The sequence below is a fragment of the Gorilla gorilla genome, chromosome X (genome assembly GCF_029281585.2).
Source record: "Gorilla gorilla gorilla isolate KB3781 chromosome X, NHGRI_mGorGor1-v2.1_pri, whole genome shotgun sequence".
Taxonomy (NCBI): Eukaryota; Metazoa; Chordata; class Mammalia; order Primates; family Hominidae; genus Gorilla; species Gorilla gorilla.
The window spans coordinates 164,488,146-164,507,686 of NC_073247.2; positions in this window are offsets into that span (position 1 = coordinate 164,488,146).

The window sequence follows — 19,541 nt, forward strand, 5'->3', positions numbered from 1 at the left end:
CCTGGCAATGGACAGGATGTGGGGACTGATGGAGAGGGATGTGTCGTGATGACTTCCAGATTTCCGGTTTGGGCCATGCAGCAGTTGTTGATGTCAATAACAGAGCCATAGAACACTGGAGGCAGAACAGATTGGGAGATACAAATGACTGGAAGTAGAATGACATCTTGTAGTGAAAAGAACATGTATATAGAAAGTAGAAAAACTGAGTCATAATCCTGAATTTCCTGTGTAACTCTGATCAGGCTACTGCCCACTTCTGGACCTGTTTTTCTTTTGTGAGTTGATTGGTTTGGACTGAAAAGACATTCTGGGTCTTTGCATCCAGATCTTGGTAAATAATTTAGGACATGTAGAATCTGTCCACAGAGGTATGTTTCACTGAGTCCATACCCCTCAACTGGCTTATAGCTATTATCATAAATCTGTCTGTGGCATCAAATCTTTGCCCAGAGATCTCTGAAATTTCTAGAGAGTGATGCACCTGGGCTGACAGACAAGTCGCTCATCTACACTTAGCCTGAAACACAAAGTATCCTTTGTCGTTTCTGCTCCCACTGTTCATTTCTAGCTCTAGGGAGGTCAGCTGAGGGCAGTTCCTCACCACTGCCACTGCCAGCAGTTCCCTGCACAGCAATGATGATGAGTTCACCAAAGACGTTTTACTGTGGAAGCTCCTAAAACTACTGGCCCAATCAGAAACCAGACCTTAAGATGCCAAAGGATTGCTCGGGGGCCTTATGTTATAGCACGATGAGATAGTGACTATAAAACGAATGTGCTAAACATATTTGAAGACATAAAACACAGAATTTTTAAAAAACACAATAAAATAGGCCGGGCACGGTGGCTCATGCCTGTAATCCCAGCACTTTGGGAGGTCGATGTGGGCGGATCACCTGAGGTCGGGAGTTTGAGACCAGTCTGACCAACATGGAGAAACCCCGTCTCTACTAAAAATACAAAAATTAGCTGGGCATCGTGGCACATGCCTGTAATCCCAGCTACTTGGGAGGCTGAGGCAGGAGAATCGCCTGAACCTGGGAGGTGGAGGTTGCAGTGAGCCAAGATCACGCTATTGCACTCCAGCCTGGGCAACAAGAGTAAAACTCCGTCTAAAAAAAAAAATAAAAATAAAAATAAAAAAATAAATAAATAAGTAAATAAAAACAATAAAATAAGAGAACCTTCTAGGGACTCCCCACTTTCCTTGGAATAAAGTCCAGACCCCTTTCCATGGCCCATGGGGTCCTGCATGGTGGGGACATTGGCCTCTTGTCCAGCCTGGGCTCCTGCCACTCTCCCTGCTTAGCTAAAATCTGAAGCCCAAGGTTCCTTCACCCCCTCAAGCAAAACTCCTTTTTGCTGTGCTGGGGTCCCTGTGGATACTGCCTCTCTGCCCTTGAGCTTCTGTGGCCTGTGAGGCTCACCCTGTCCAGAGGCTCAAGCTTACCAAGCTCCCATGCCCTATGATGATTCTATTGCGAGATTGTGGGGCAATTCCCTATCTGGCTTTGCTTCCCCACGTGGTTGGCTAAGAAGCCACTATGTCTGCATGGGTCTCAGGCCAGCCTGTAGGACATGAGGAGCTGGAAAGCAGAAGGCTGGCAGGGCTGAGAGCTGAGAGCTGTTGGCAGATCCCCCAGGGCCTGCAGTCCAGCGTCTTGTAGCAGGCATCTTTCTCCAATAGCCCAGAAGGCAGTGTGGGAGTAGGGGTCATTTGTCCCAAATACTAGCTCATTCGTCCTCAGGTTGCAGAACCAAGCAGGGAGGCTATTGGTTCCCTGCTAGGCCACTGCTAGGATTCATGGGCAGCTTCTTTCCTGACAAGGCATTTTCAAGGCTGCTGCTCCTTTCCTCACCTCTTTTTACTTTTAATTGTGGTAAAATACACATCATATAAAATGTACCATCTTCATGATTTTTAAGTGTACAGTTCAGTGGTACATTAAGCACATTCACAGTGTTGTGCAACCATCACCACCATCCATCCACAGACTTGTCAAACTAAAACTCTGTCCCCATTAAACACTAACTCCCCATTCTCCCTCCCCCTACCCCTGGCACTGACCATTCTACTGTCTGTCGCTATGGATTTGACCATTCTAGGGACCTTGTATCAGTGGAATCCCACACTAATTGTCCTTTGGTGAGTGGCTTACTTCACTGAGCGTAATGCTCTCTAGGGTCATCCATGCGTAGCATGTGTCAGAATGTCATTCGTTTTTAAGACTGAATAATAGTCCATTGTATGGATGGACCACATTTGGCTTATCTATTCATCCGTTGATGGAAATTTGTCTTGATCCACCAGCTGGATATTATGAATAATGCTGCTGTGAACATGAGTACACAAATATCTCTTCGATCTGCTTTCAGTTCTTTTGGATACATACCCAGAAATGAGATTGCTAGATCATATGGTAATTCTGTGTTGAATATTTCAAGGAACATCCATTCTATCTTCCACCATTTTACATTCCCACATATGGTGTATAAGGGTGCACAAGGGTTCCAATTTCTCCACATCCTCACCAACATTTGTTTTCTGTTTTTGTGATACTAGCCATCCCACTGAGTGTGAGGTGGTATCTCACAATAGTTTTGATTTGCATTTCCCTAACTGGTGATGTTGAACATCTTTTCATATACTTATTGGTCATTTGTATATCTTCTTTGAAGTATCATCTATTCAAGCCTTTTGCCCATTTTTAAATCTCTCTTGTTTCTTGTTGTTTGGTTGTAAAAGTTCTTTATATATGCTTGATAGTAACCCCTTATCAGATGTGTGAATTGCAAATATTTTCTCCCATTCCATTGATTGCCTTTTAATATTGTTGATTGTTCCTTTGATGTGCAGAAGTTTTTAATTTTGATGTAGGCCAGCGTGGTGGGTCATGCCTATAATCCCAGCACTTTGGGAGGCCAAGGCAAGGGAATCACTTCAGCCCAGGAGTTCAAGACCAGCCTGGACAACATAGGGAGACCCTGTTTTTATTTTTAAAAGAATTTTAAAAAATTTTTAGCCAGGAGTGTTGGTGCGTGCCAGTAGTCCCAACTACCCAGGAGGCTGAGGCAGGAGTACCACTTGAGCCTAGGAGTTCGAGGCTGCAGTAAGCCATGATTGCACCACTGCACTCCAGCCTACGCAACAGAGTGAGATCCCGTTTACAAAAAAAAAAGTAATCTCATTTGTCTATTTGTTCTTTTGTTGCCTGTATTTTTGTCATTGTATCCAAGAAAGCATTGCCACATCCAATGTCATGAAGCTTCTCCCCTCTGTTTTCTTCAGTTTACAGTTTTGGCACTTGTGTTTAGGTCTTTCATCCATTTGAGTTAATTTTAGTATATGATGTAAAGTGAGGGTCCAATTTCATTATTTTGCATGTGGATAACAAGTTGTCCCAACATCATTTGTTGAGATTCTCCTCAACTCTTAAAGGAAGAGAGGACAAGGAGCATGGTGACTGAGGGTGACAAGACCTCCCTTTCTCTTGCTGAGCCACTCACTTGATTGAGGACCCTGAGCATGAATTTATTTATTCATTCACACATTGGGCAATATCCAAACCCAGAGTTCACAACCTCCATAAAATTTAGGGAGTCGATGCAATTAGATCGTGAAAGAATACTTTTTTTTTTTATTTTTACTAACCTCTAGTTGAAATTACCATCATGGATAACGAATGCAGGCAATCAACCACAGGAAGATTAGCAGTACTTATAACAGTCACCGAGTGAAACCCCTGATATTTTCATATTACATTAACTGTGGCAGCAGCTCTTCAAATATGCTTTATACTTGTCACTACTTCCAAATTACAGCAGTTATTAGACCTTTCCTCAATTCTATTATTTAACACATTAATGAAGATGCACATACATTTTATGGCATCACAATTGTGGCTTAGAAAAATATTTTGATAACTGTCTTTCAATAAAATTGCTTTCTTTGTATTCCTATCAATTTTATTTCGTGCGTTCAAAAACATTATTCTGAGAAGGAACACACAGATTTCCCCAGACAGCCAAGGAGAAGGTTCCCTGTGCTGGGCACTGAGGACACAGCAGCCCATGATACAGACCTTGGTCACTGGCTTTGGAAAGATCCCAGCCACTGAGAGTGGGAGGGCACACAGATATATAGATACAACACAGTCTGGGGATTTCTGTCCCACAGGGCAGCAGGTACTGTAGGACCCCAACGGACTATACAGTTCCAAATTGACTAGCCATTTCTTGGAGGTTTTTGTGTGAGGAAGGACTGTCCACTCATCAGCCTGGAGGAGTGGTCCTGTCCCTGGTGACCTGTTTACCCCTCTTTGTGCAGGTAATGAGATTCAGAGAAACCAGCTCTGCCCCCCCTGGCAGCAGCAGATCACCTCCCTTCCCCCGTCTTCTGCTGGCACCACATATATTCAGCTGTGGGAGCAGAGATGCTTGGTGTGTTCTCGGTAGCTATGGAAATCCCAGGGTTTCCCTAGCAACAGCTCCAGATGGGTCTTGTTGCTAGGGAACGCTGGGATTTCCCAGGCTGCCAGATGAGCAAGACAGCTCTAGCCCCAGGGCAGAGGTGCTGGCAGAGATGTGGGTCTGACCCCTAGGGGATGGATGGTCCCCTTTGACTCTGATCCTTTGGGGCACCCAGCCCCATAGCCAAGTGAAAGGATGCTGCACACTGAATGAGGAGATCTTGAGAGGGGGATGAAGAGGGAGTGCTCTGGGTAAGCAAACTGATTAGAAAAGTCCAAATGAGTCCAACGGATGCCAGGAAGAGAAAGACAGTAGACTTTGGGAAGCTTGCAACCTTCAAGTCCAGCACTTGGCTGTTTCTAAAGCACTTTTCCCAAGATTATCACACAGTATACACCTGCTCGGTTTCAAGAGAAGGTCCAAGATTAGAACGAAGGCCAGTCTCAGGAGTGTGCAGCCTAAGCAGTCACACAGCGTCCCACACTTAGAAGGGCTCTGCACGCTTGAATTAATGCTCTACTGCCACTGACTTGAAATGCTTAATAATTTTTAAACAAGGGGCCCTGAATTTTTATTTTGCACTAGGCCCCACAAGTTATATAGCCAGTCCTAGCTAAAACCTTTATTTTATAAGAGAGAAAGCTGACCCGTAGGGAGCAGATGTACTTAGTCTAAGTTCACGTGACTGAAAGTGCACCTCAGGGGCTAATGCATTTGCGCTTAGCTGCTTTCAGGCACCAGCAACTAGACTGAAACAGGCCTTCAGTGTGGGAAGGCATTCCTGGGGTTCCCGTGGCAGAAAGGTAGGGGTAGCTGGAATCACAGCTCCCTCACTTGTTCTAAGGATCCAACTCAGAACTGGAGAAATCCAGGCTTTAGGGAGCTCTCAGGCTCGTAGGGAAGCAGACAGCATTAAGAAAATACAATTGGAATAGGAGCTGAGGAGGTGACAGCAGGACAACACCTGTTAGGGGCTATCTGGTGTCCCCCAAAATTCATATATTGAATTCCTAAGCCCTAGTACCTCAGAATGTGACTGTTTAGACATGGGGCCTTTAAATAGATAATTAAGATAGAATGAGGCCGTTAGGGTGGTCCCTGATCCAATATGACTGGTGTCCATGTAAAAAAAGGAGATTCAGACACAGACTTGTGCAGAGGGAGAACCATGTGCGGACGCAGGGAGAAGTGGGCCATCTACAAGCCAAGGACAGAAGCCTCAGAATGAACCAACCCTGCCCACACCTTGGTCTCCAACTTCCAGCCTCCAGATCTGGGAGACGATGCATTTTTATGGTTTAAGCCTCCTAGTCTGTGATGCTTTGTCATGGTAGCTGGAGCAGACTAGTATAACATCCTTCATTCCTCCCACTCCTGTGAAATAAAGCCTATGACTATTTCACAGAGAAAGGGCCCAAGACTTTAAGGGGTTAACTATCTTGCTCAGGGTCAAACCAGTAGGCAGCCATGCCAGGACTTGAACGCAGCTTGATCTGTCCCTAAGCCTGTGTTTTCCACTCCACCAGCCTAGGGGGAATTGCACCCCAATTCACCCAATTCAGAAGGTCTGAATCCCTTTCCTAGGCATGCCCATCCCTCTGCTGCCCTGTGGGCTCAGGGACTTCCTGGCACAGGTCTCCCAACCCCAGACTCAAAGCTTCCCTGTGGTTTGCATTCCTGCCCTAGACTAAGAGGACTGCCGTGGCTGGATCCTTTGACAGAAGGACTCTGGAGCCATATCAACATTTACCCTAACCCTAAGGACCAAACAAAAGAGTGAATATGACAAGCCTTTGTAAGTGTCACACACCAGAGTTCCAGGTGCATGGGGTTCATGAACACCAGCACTAAGGGAACATTCTTCCTTTACTATTAAAGTAGCTACATCAGGAAATCACAGATTCTGTTGCCTTTATGTGGAGGAGCAATTCAGCTCTCTCTGTGACTCCCTCATTTCAACCCAGAGGCAGCCAGGTATCTTCCTAAACAAAGAGCTATCTACCCAGGGACAACCATGTTACTCGCCTGAAAAGCAAAAGCAACTGCAGATAGTTAAGGAGATTTTTCTTCTTTCTTCTTTTGTTAAAACAATTTTAGGTTAATGGTGCTTTATTGGGGTATAACATACATACAATAAATTACCCAGATATTAAGTGTCCAACTTAGTGAAAAATTTAACAAATGTACACTCCCATGGAACCATCATTCTTGTTGATATGGCAGTTGTATTTTTAAATAGAAATCCCACCTTCTTTAGCCAGGCGTGGTGACATGTGACGGTAGTTTGAGCTACTCAGGAGGCTGAGGTGGGAGGATTGCTTGAGCCCAGGAGTTTGAGGCTGCAGTGAGCTAAGGTCACGCCACTGCACTCCAGGCTGGGTGACAGAGCAAGACTCCCATCTTTATTTACAAAAAGAAAAAGAAAATCCCATCTCTCTGCTGCGAGGCTTCCGTGCCATGATGAAGAGAACAAGGGCTGGGGAAGCACAGAGAAGAGTACAAGTCCAGGATGGAGGAATCCTGAAAGCATACCCTCGAGCGTGTGACAGACAGGTAAGCTAGATCTTGTAAAGAGTCTGCTGAGAGGAGACAGGGAATAAAGGGACATTGTAGACATAACGATAAGCAAAGCCTTAGGGGTTTCCAACAGCTTAGGAGAAAGAGTTCAGAGTAAATACAGCAGAAGATGGCTCATGGGGTGCCATCTGGGGTCAGGAACAGATATGATTATATAAAAATGAAACCAAGCTTGCTGTCTGATTTAAAAGCTATTTCTGCTACCAGAACAGTCAGTGCCTGTCTAACGTTCATGTCAGGTTTTATTGCTTGTGGTCAAAGGCTGTTGCACAGTACACGGAGCAAAGAGCAGAAACTGCATGATTTTTCAGAACAACATCCAGAATAAATATGAATCTCTGCCTTAAATGGGACATTGCAGAGCAAGTTACATAAAGAATTATCAATCTAATAGATCACGGCACTAATTGATCAAAATACCTAACATCAGCTTAGCACGAACGTTTAAAGCAGTCAGCATCAAAGAGATACTTAAAGTTGTAAAACCTAAATGCACGTTTTCCCTCATTGTCCCCACGTCATTTTCTCCCTCTTTAAACGCTTGTCTTACTCTATTGCATAGAATTCATCTTTTTAAGCTGTTTTAAATCCTTTCTGGAAAAAGGAAAGTATACAATATACACAGATTACCACATACACAGGTGCATGCCTGTCTGTCTCAGAAACGGTCTATCATTTCACATCAATTTTTAATACCACCCCTACCATAAACCAGATTGCCATTTGCACGTAAGCCTGTTTCAAGACTGTTTCTTCTGTTCCAATAGTCCATGTATTCGTTCCTGGTAGTATACCACACTCTTACTTACTGTATTTTCTTTCATTTAAACAATCAAACATTCTCAAGTCTTTCCCATTAAAAAAAGAAAATTCTCCCACTGCCACCCCCACATGGCCACTAGCTACCATGCTTACTCTCTTTCCACCCTTTTACGGTCACATTTCTCAAAAAGTCTTTGCATGTGGCCCTCTGTTTCCTCAGCCACTTTTCAATCCTAAGCCACTGCAATCTTATCTCTACTCCCACCACACCACACAAACTGCTCTTGCTAAGGTCAATGAGCTTATGTTGCTAAATCCAGAGGGCAAACTCCAGCCTTCACTAGCTTGACCCAGGTGACCACTTCCTCTCCCTTTGCTTCTGTGCCCTTCCATCCTCTTGGGTTTCCTGCAGTTGCTTTCCTTATTTTCCATCCCCCTTCTTTGCCTCTCCTCCTCTTCCCACTTCTTAAACACGGAAGCTCCTAGGATTTCGGGGCTGGGTTACATTCTCTTAACAGGCTCACCACAGTTTACCTAGGAGCATTCCCCTCATCTATGGCTTCCAACATTACCTGCAACATGGACCATGCTGCATGTTCACCAAACACCGTTTCCTTTTCCTGCTTTACATGCAGTTAGACCACATTTCCTGGAATCCCTTTTGATTATGTGCCACTAGCTTCTGACCAATGGGATGTGGGAAGAAGAGATGTTTAACACTTGCAGGTCTGGCCACTCAAACCTCACACGTGATCTTCCATGTTCTCTCTTTTCATTCATCTGCCAGCCCGGTGCCAAAAAAAAAAAATGCCAGTGGAGATCTCTGAGTGCCTAGGGGCCCCTGGAACTACTGGACAAGAGGAAGCTGGATGTCTAATACCCTGAATAAAAGAGAGCCCAGCCTCCACCGCAACCCACCCCCACTGACTTTGAACATGAGTGAAAAATAATCCTTTATTGAGTCAGCTCACTGAAATACAGAAATTGTTTGATGAAGCAATTAACCTGGCCCAACTAATACACTATCTCTATGCTAATGACAACCAAATATTTGCATTATGGGCTTGTTCTTCTAATTATGCATCAAATGATTGACAATGCAGCCCAAACTGATGGGACAGATAGTTTTTTTTAATAGATTACTAGGAAGTCACAGATATTCATGCATACATTCATTCATTCAATAAATGTTTATCGAGTGCCTACAGGCACCAGATACCGTGCTAGAAACTAAGGTTGCAATGATGAGCAAAGATAAAACCAGTCCATTCACTCACAAAGTTTACTGTGAGCCTGATGACAGCTGATTCTCATGTCTCATTATATTCCAGCTGCGAGAAACTTCTGTAGCATTTGCTGCTTCATGCAAGCCCGCTACCCATAAAACTGAGGCTTCCCCTCTCTAGATCCTGGAATCCACTGTTCTCTCCTCTATGAAAGGGTGCAACTGGATATAATAGTATAACACCCCTTTCTCTTAAGTATTTTGTCAGTTTTTTATTGTAGTAAAATATATATAACACAATCTTTTTCAATGTAAAAATTTGTTGCTAATTCAGTGGCATTAAATATATTTACAATGTTGTGTAACTTTTACCACTATCTATACCCCAAAATTGTCACTATCAACAAAAACTCTATGCCCATTCAACAGTAACTCCTCTTTCCCCTTCACCTGAGCCTCCAGTGACCTCTATTCTACTTTCTGTCTCTAGAATTGGCCTTATTCTAGGTACCTCATATAAGTGGAATCATATAATATTTGTCCTCTGTGTCTGGTTTTTATCAGGAAGCGTAGTTTTTAATAGTACATCCATGTTATAGCATGTATGAGAGTTTCATCCCTTTTCATGGCTCAATAATATTCCATTGTATGGCTAGACCATATCTTGTTTATCGACTCATCTGTTGGGATGCACTTGGGTTTCTACTTTTGGCTATAATGAATAATGTTGCTATGAACATTGGTGTATAAATATCTTTTCAAGTCCCTGTTTTCAATTCTTTTGCATCTATATCTTGAAGTGTGATTGCTAGATCATATCATAATTCTATGCTTAACCATCTGAGGAACTGCCACACTGTTTCCTAAGGTGGCTGCACCATTTTACATTCCCATCAGCAATAAATCCGGGTTCCAGTTATTCCACATACTTGCCAACACCTGTTATTTTCCTTATTTTTTTTATTATAGCCGTCCTAGCGTGTCCTAGCATGTGTGAAGCTGTATCTAAGAACATTTTTAAGTATAAATGTTATATATGAATACAATTTTGTTCTGACAAATTCAAACCCAGAATAGAATTTAAAAATCCACTTCACTGTAGCCACGTCCAACCTCCTTCCCCTCTCCAGAGAAAATCACTGTTAAAAATTTGGTATGCATCTTTCCTGACCTTGTTCTCTGCATTTGTGTTCTTTTTTTTCATATATGGATTTTTTTATGGCAGAATTTTTATGTATTTATAAATCAGTTGGGAAAAGGTAAACTATTCGATAAGTGATGCTGGAACAAATGAGTCTCCATATGGGTTCAGAAGGAAAATTTTGCCACCCACCAAAAAATTAAGATGAAATAGACATGAAACATGGAAAACAAAACTATAAAACTTACAGAAGAAAACACAGGAAAATATCTTCATTATACGTGGGCAAACACAGATTTCTTTTTTTTTTTAATTTTATTTTTCCATAAGTTATTGGGGTGCAGGTGGTATTTGGTTACATGAGTAAGTTCTTTAGTGGAGATTTGTGAGAACCTGGTGCACCCATCACCCAAGCAGTATACGCTGCACCATATTTGTTGTCTTTTATCCCTTGACCCCCTCCCACTCATCCCCCCAAGTCCGCAAAGTCCATTGTATCATTCTGCTTTTTGTTTTGTGTTGTTTTGCATTTGTATTCTTATGTGTGCGTGAATGCAAGATTATGCGTAATGGAAACATAGCCATTCCGTCACTGTCAGTTTTCCTCCTTCTTTCCAACTGTTCCACTGTTGTTGTTGTTTTTTCTGTTAGAGAAGTTCCACTTCGAAAATTTTGCCCTTTAGCTTGTACTGCTGGTTATAACGTGGTCTTTGATTTCCAGGAAGAGTATGCTGTGTTGGGTGAAGTCACTAGCAGAAGAACTTTGGTGTCTGCCTCATGTAGAATGCATTGCCTAGGTCGTCTCAGGCCTGATCTGAGCTGAACTTCTCCTATCACATATGCCAACAACTCTTTATGCTTCTCTCTTTCTCTGAAATTACCTTCTTTTGTCTGGGAAAAAAAGGAATGAGGAAGATTTTTCACCCCTTCAGAGAAAACAGCTATCCAACAGGACGAACGTGGGAAACAGCCAGTGTTTGGTGAGAGATCGCCCTCTGCTGCCTGTGTTAGTCAGGGTTCTCCAGAGCAGCAGCCAATAGGAAAGATAGATACATTTGTAAGGAGTAACATAATACATATAAATATACATATTTAAACATATATATTTAGATTATAAATATAAATCTATGTCTATATTATATATAAATATATACAGCTTGGTTATAAGGAACTGACTAACACTGTTATGGAGGCTGGCAAGTTTCCAGATCTGCAGGGTGACTTGGCAAGCTGGAGATCCAGGAGAGCTGATAATGTAGTTCCAGTCAGAGTTCGAAGGCCTGAGACCCAGGAGAGCTGATGACGTAGTTCCAGTCCAAAGCCCAGCAGGCTCAAGACTCAAGAGAAGCCGATGCTGCAGTTTGAGTCCAAAGGCAGGAAAAAGCCAATGTCCCAGTTTGAAGGCCTTCAAGCAGGAGGGATTCTCTCTTACTTAGGGGAGAGTTGGCCTTTTTTTTCTATTCAGGCCTTTAACTACCTGCATGAGGCCCACCCACATAATGGGAGGCAATCTTTACCCAGTCTCCTAACTCAAATGCTAATCTCATCCAGAAACACCCTCACAGACACACCGGGAATGATGTCTGACCAAATGTCAGCCACTCCGTGGCCCAGTCCAGTTGACACATAAAATTAACCATCACACTAGCCATATGGGCCTTTTAGGGAGCCTGAACCCATAGCAGGAAGCTCTGGTGCCTTGAGCAATTGTCCGGATGGGCATTATAGGCAGTTAAAATTCTCAGCAAGAAAGATTAAGAAAAAAACAAAAGCGTGTAGGCCAAACTGGAGAGAAAGAGAGTGCAGTGGCAATGAATTGAGGCTTTAAGAAAATGCTGAAGACAGATAAGTAAAATGCCTTTTAGTCAGTGTAAGGAAGTGTGAGAGCAATTTCTTGGAAGAAAATAAATCCTCTTTTGTTGGCATTTTTCCTTCCAGAAGATTGATCTTCAAGCTAAAGAAAAGTTGGAGGAGAGGGAGGAGAGAGAGCGGGAAATCCAGACAGCTGGTGAAGTTGCTAGATCCCAGAGGCTCCAAGGAGCGATTGATTGCAGGGGATGTCTAGATAGTGACAGAGAAAGCGTCATAGAGATCCCCAGGCCCCAGAGCAGCAAGGAAGCAGCAGCCTCATGCCCTCAGGCATGGCATAAAAATAATGCTAGAGCTGCCTCACTGAAAAAAATCCCGAAGGGCCAGGAAGCAGGCTGAACTCAGGCAATGTCTGTACGGACAGAGGATCTCTAAACCAGCCCCCACCCCCAAACACACACACGCACACACACACACACACACACACACACACACACACAGAGCTATGGCACAATGCTATGGGTTTGCATATTTTTCTCCATGCCCCCCAGAATGATGTCCAAATCTAGAGCAGTGGGTATGAATCTTGGCTCGTGAACTCTTTGAACAAATCTGATGAAAATTGCCACATGTGCATTATTTCAGGGAATTTAAGGAAATTTCAGGAATTCTCCTCCAGGCGATTCATGGACACCTGAAATCCAAGTGCCCCAGGTTAGAAACCCCTGTTCTAAGGGTATATCCCTCAATTGCAGCACTTGGATTAATGATGTAACTCCTTAACCCTAGAGTTGAAGATTGCAGCCAAATTCTTAGTGTATTCATTCAACAAATATGTATTGAATGACTGTCATGTAGCTTATTTAATCCTCACAACTGCCCTTGAAGTAGATTATATTAATACCACCCTCACTCTTGACAGATGAAACAAACGAGGTACTGGGGCTTTGGGTAACTTGCTAGAGGTCACTCATTTTGCACTAGTCACTAGTAGGAGTGGAGCCAGTGGTGGAACCCCAGAAATTCAGCTTTAAAGACATTTTACTGCTACCCCACGATGCCTCTTACGAGGTTGGCATCTGTCTTTCAGATAGCCCCGTTCACCCTGAAAACATGTCCCTTAGACTACATATAGTAGGTTAGACATGAAAATCCCACCACCAACGACATCCGGAGGCTCTGTCACCCTGCCTCTGCTTATTCATCGTTCCCATGGTTTGCTGACTCAGTTTTAATCATTGGTTTACCTTCTGGATCTATTTGTATGAGGGATTGCACAAATATTTCCCCACATCCAACATCTCGCAAGGAGATGGCCTCACGTGCATGTTCAAGTTCAGTCTCCAAGTTGAGAAGAAAGCTTTCTGGTAGCAATGCTGCACACACCTAGGGGCTCATGGATCTCTCAGGAGAGGCCACATCCAGTGTCCATGAAGTCATGAGTTCTGCAGCATAGATTCCAAGTTCAGCTTTTGTTTCATCAACATTACTGTGTGCACTTCTGGTTGAGACACTTAGGGGAACAGAGAAAGTTCTTCAGTGAAAGAGAGGATGTATGAGCTTCTGTGGCTTCTGTAACAAAGTACCCATGGACTGAGGAGTTAAACAGCACAACTGCATGGTCTTGCAGTTCTGGAGGCTGGAAGTCAAAGATCAAGATGTCAGCAGGGTGAGTTCCTTCTGAGGGCTGCGAAGAAAGGATGTGTTCCAGGCCTCTCTCCTTGGCATGAAGATGACTGTCTTTGCCCTGTGTCCCTTCACATCATCTTCCCTCTACACGTGTCTGTGTCTCTGTCCAAATTTCTCCTTTTATAAGGAAATAAATACTGTAAATATATATATATATTTTGCACTATAATACTGGAAATATTTATATATTCCTAGTGTTTATTTATATATGTATATTCCCAGTATTTATTCATATATGTCTATATTTCCAGTATTTATTTATATATTTATTTGATATAAGGAAATACTGGCTGTATTGGATGAAGGCCTACTGTTGTAAACTCACTCTAACTTGATTACCTCCACAAAGACCCTACCCCCAAATAAGTTCACCTTCTGACGTCCTAGCAGTTAAGACACCAACATCTGAATTTTAGGGGTCACAATTCAACTCATAACAAGGGATAATGGTCAGGAAGAAAAAGAGCCACAGAATGCCAGACATTTTTAATGAGTTAATAAATCCTTGCTATAGGATCAACAAACTTAGTAAGCTAATAAACCTGATGATGGATGGATGGAGCATTGTGCAAGGCACAAAGCCCGGCTATGATGACATCAAAGGCCCCCTGCTCTCTTCTGTTGAGAAGTGTTCAAAGTAGTTAGGGAGTCTCAGTGAGCCCATGTAGCAGGTAAGCAATCTTGATCGCTCACACTCAAAAATGCAAATGTATCATTTTGTTCACTTATAACTAGACTTAATAGGGTATCCATTCAAATGACCTGTCATTCCATCAGTGCCCACACCTGGTGACTTTTTCCAAGGGGTCCACAGCCCCACCAGGATTCTCCCCACTGTGGCATTATCTCCATCACACCCCAAGGCTAGATGAGACCACAGCCCTCCAAGGCTAGATGAGACCACAGCCCTCTTGGGGCACTAGGAAGATCCAGCTTAAACCACTGCTGAATTCAAGGTGATTTAGTGGCACTGCCTCAGAACCTCTCTGTCCTGGCACCCCACCTAGTGGCAAGGGACATATCTGCAAGACTGCTGTCTTCCAGAATTCCAGCTGGGATGCAGTCCTCTATTTGAAAACAAGTTTTCTGGAAGGAGGGAGCTCTGAGGAGGAGTTTCACAAGGAGAAGAACACAGATTTGGGATAAGATGGGGGGACAATATTTCAGTAGGGACAATGACAGAGACATGAGTACATATATATATAGCAACTAACTTTATATGAAGGGAAACACACATAGACATGTATTAAGGACACGGTGTCCAAGTCAGGGGGAAAAAGAAAAACAGGCTAATTAATGAACAGCCATCATCTGTGGCAAAGAGGCATCAGGCTCTACGCTAGCCTTTGTTCGCTGTCTTTGACCTCTCTGCACCTTTGTTTTCTAGATGAGCAAACTGAGGCTTGAGCGGGTTGAATCCTTTCCCCCAAAACCACAGCTGCTGGGTTGAAGAGTTGGGATTTGAACCAGGGGTGGCTGAATCGAAAGGCTAGGTCTCTTTCCTGAGCAAAATAATGGCATGACAAAGACAGTACTGCAGATTGTCTTGGGAAAAGACAGGACAGGGAAATCAGCTAGGAGGACATTTCAGCAATCTGAATTTGAGTTGAGGTGGTGGCTTCAGAAATGAAAAAGAAAGGGGTGGATGAGTGTGAATACTGTAGGGAAAGTCTGGGTGACATATAAGGCAAAGACAAAAAAGAAAATGAAAATGACATCAATCCTCTAAACCACTGCAATCAGAAAGATAAAGGCAAACGGTGGTGGTTAAGGAGAGGCTTGGAAGACCAGATGACTGGGAGGCTGCAGGGAAAAGCTAGAAATGAGGGTAACTTTAGCTCCAGATACAGCAAGTGCTGATGGCGATGTTCTTTGAAATGAGTCCACAAACCCACATGAGAATTTGGGGGGCTACTGACAGAGATTTGGGTCAGCAAATGGGTCCGATATGTCCGAGCATGGCACGCAAGGATGATGTCTCAGCTTCACAGCTGCAGTTGATGCAGATGCACTATTTTCGCTACAACTGAAGATGTGGCCATTCCAGCGGCTTCCAGCATGTAGGACGATGAACTAAGCAGGTCATGAGACATGGAGTGGAGAAAGGAGCAACCTGCTGTAAGATACTTCCCACTAATGGTGATGGAGGAGCTGCTGTAAGATACTTCTCACTAATGGTGATGGAGGAGCTAGCTCAAAAAGGGGTAGCTTCTGCACTGTGCAGGAACTTTTCACCATCTGGACAGCAAGCCGGTCCAGTCCAACTGAAGGGTGACTAAGTGTATAGTGGCCTGCCTACTGGCCTAGAGTAGTGACTAAGTTGCAATTCTCGTTAAACTGTTGTTTTGAGTGTATTACTTCCTTCTAGCATATTGTCAAAATTCTAGTATTCAGAGGTGTGACAAAAACATAAAATAAAGTTGAGCAGCCCTGGAATACAGTTATCCTTCACAGCAGGAGTCCCTCGAGGGAAGAGCTGCTCTAAGATCAAGTTTTGAGGTTGGCCCAATGACAGTCAGACATCCTGGCACTTGAGGTTGCATTTGAAAGGTCAGCGTTCTCAAAAGCCAGATTGAACTTTAAGGAAATTTCCCCAGTGAATGGTAGGGAGCCACGTGGTCCCTGACACACCTGGGTCTAACCTCACAGTCTAACTCCTAGGCTTCCTAAAGAGGTGGTTAAACAAGAAAAGTGGTAAAACATGTGTTCTTTCTTCTCTTCCCGGTCATCACAGAACTTAAAAAAAATCTCAGTCCCAGCAGCTGTTCCATGTCTTACAGAGACAGAAACTGAACCACATCCTTTCTTAAATCATTTCGTTATATCAAGCTTGAGCATGTCTACCAACAAATTCTGCTGTTCACAGTAGTTCTAACACTTGGAAGCAAAGAAAAGACGAATCTGCTGGACAGGTTTTTCAAGGAAATTTAGCACAACCCTAAGTTATTAAGGAGGCCCACAAGACCAAACACAAACTGACTATTCTCCCTCTCCATCCCCTTACCCTTCCTCCCCTCCGGCTCTCTGGTCCATCCTCAGGGAACTGGCCTGCATTCCCTAGCCCTCTCCACCATCCCGCCAGATCTCTCTAGTCCAACCCCATATCAGCTGACCTCTGCTCTCTCTCCATCCCCATCCCCTTATCCCCCCCATCCCCCTCTACCTCTCTGGTCCAGCCCCACATGAACTAACTCTGGGCTCAATCTCCTTCCCAGTACCCAGTCCATTGTGAGATGACCTCTCTTGCTCCATATGTCTCTAAGCCTTTGCACCTGTTTGCTCCATCTTCGCATGAACTAATCTCCGCTCCCTCTACTTTTCCATTCCCCTCAACTCCTCTGACATCCCTCTGGTCCAGCCCCACATGAAGGAACCCCTGCTCCCTCTTCCTCCCCTTTTTCTCCAACTCTGATTGAACTTTTTAGTTCAACCTCACATGAAGCAATCTCTGACCTCTCTAGTTCAAAATTCCACCCCCACCCTCCTGCAGCTCTCCAGTCCAACCCCGCATGAACTGCTCTCTGCTCTCTCCTGTGCCCTGTCTCCCTCCATTGCACTACTGCCCTCTGCCGCAGCTGCACATGAATGAACCTTTGCCCTCTCTCCAGCCCAATCCCTACACGCAACCGACATTTCTGTGGTCCAGCCCCACATGAACTGCTCTCTGCTTTCTCTCCTGCCCCTTCCCCACCACCTCCCTACATTGCTCCGTCCCACGCTGCATGAACTGACCTCAGCCCCTTTACTTCTGATCTTCTCCCACTCCCCAGTGTCCTTCTGGTCCAGTCCCACATGAAATGACCTCTGTTACCTCTCCATTCCAAACCCACCCCACTCCTCCTACATCTCTCTGGTCCACCCGCAAGGGCTGACCCCTGCTACCTCTGTCTCCCTGCCTGTCCCCTGCAGCTCTGTACACGACCGGTATTTGAACCCACTCACCCTGCCTCTCCCTCCCTAACAACAAAATGGGAGGCAGGGCCCAGTCTTTTCACTCCTCTCCAATAGTACATGTCTTTATGCAATCATATGCCACCTTCACATCCCTTAGAACTTACCCAGTCACTCTCCCTACATCTCTCTGGTCCAGCCCTCCATGACATGAACTCAGCTCCATGTCCTTTCCTTCCCCTTCCCCACCATACATCTCTGGTCCAGCCACACATGAACTAAGCTCCATTCCCTCTCCTTTCCCTTGCCCCACACTCCGGCTACCTCTGCAGATACAGCCACACATAAGCTGTCCTCGGTGGCTTTTCCTTTCCCTCTCTGACTCTCTGCATCTCTCCGGTGCAGCTGCACAGGAGCTGGCCTTGAATGCCTCTCCCATGCCATCCCATTCAGCCTTCTGCATCTCTTGATACACCCTACATGAACTGACATCTGCTCCTTCTAAGTGTGCATCGCCATTTCATCCCCCTCCAGCTCCCTGGGCCAGCCCCACATGAACTGTCATTTCCCCTCACTCCCTCACAACTCTATTGTCCACATGAATAAGCCACTAACTCTACAAACCCACCCACTGACACTCCCATGAAAACTCAGCTGCATCCTCACATGAACTGATCCCTGCTCCCTCTCACTCCCTTCCCCCTACCCCTGCTCCCCTGCACCTCTCCGGGACACCCCATGCACGGATCTCTTCTACTTCTCTGTCCCTATCCTCTGCAATTTCCCTTCATCTCTTGGTCCAGCCCCACGTGAACTGACCTCAGTTACTTCTCCATCCACATCCTCCCCCGCCTTCAGGACTCTTTTCTGCCTCCACATGAACTGAGCCCAGCTCCCTCTCCTTCCCCATCTTCCTGATCCCTTTACAGCTCTCTGGTCCAGCCCCACTGACTCATGCTCCCTCTCTGTCCCCATCCCTTCCACTGAACAACTGCACACCTGTGTTAGAATGGCTGCCAGGCAAAGACCTTATGTTTGCTTTTATCCTCAGGGATAACCTATTACTTGCCACTCTCCGTCCTGTCTCAAGAGATTCCTGAGAGATTTCATTTATGGGAATATTAAGCAGGAGGAGATAAGAATGTCTCCAGGATAGTCCATTAGCTTAATTTAGCCATTCAACAATGTATACATCTTTCAAAACATCATATTGTACACCATAAATATATACAATGTTGTCAATTTCAAAACTTCTTTTTATTAACTTTTTTTTCCTTATCCCTGAAACTTTCTTTTTTTTTTTTTTAATTTAAGTTCCGGGATACATGTGCAGGACGTGCCGGTTGCGTAGGTAAACGTGTGCCATGGTGGTTTGCTGCACCTATCAACCCATCACCTAGGTGTTAAGCCCCACATGCATTAGCTATTTATCCTGATGTTCTCCCTCCCCCCACACCCCCACCCCCACTGCCACCGACAGGCCCCTGTGTATATTGTCCCCTTCCCTGTAACTACGTGTTCTCTTTGTTCAGCTCCCACTCACGAGTGAGAACAAGTGGTGTTTGGTTTCCTGTTCCTGGGTTAGTTTGCTGAGGATAATGGCTTTCAGCTCCATCCATGTCCCTGCAAAGGACATGATCTCGTTTAATGAACTTTTTTTCAAAAGAGTGTTTCCAGGGTTACAGTTAACAGTAAAATTGGAGACAGGGCTCAGTCTTTTCACTCCTCTCCAATATTATGTCTTTTATCCAATCATATGCCTCTTATTAGAAAATCACAATACAACAAAGGTCAAATCCTCCTAGGAAATGCTATCAACAGACTTTGGGGACAGTAATGATAAAAGCTTCATGGACCCACATTTAACAACAAAGCTTATGTGATAACTAGCAAAAGAATGGGAGTAAGACTGAACACTTCTGAATCCTCTTGTTCTTGAATACCTTCAAGCCAGGTCCTCTCTGTAAGTTTGTA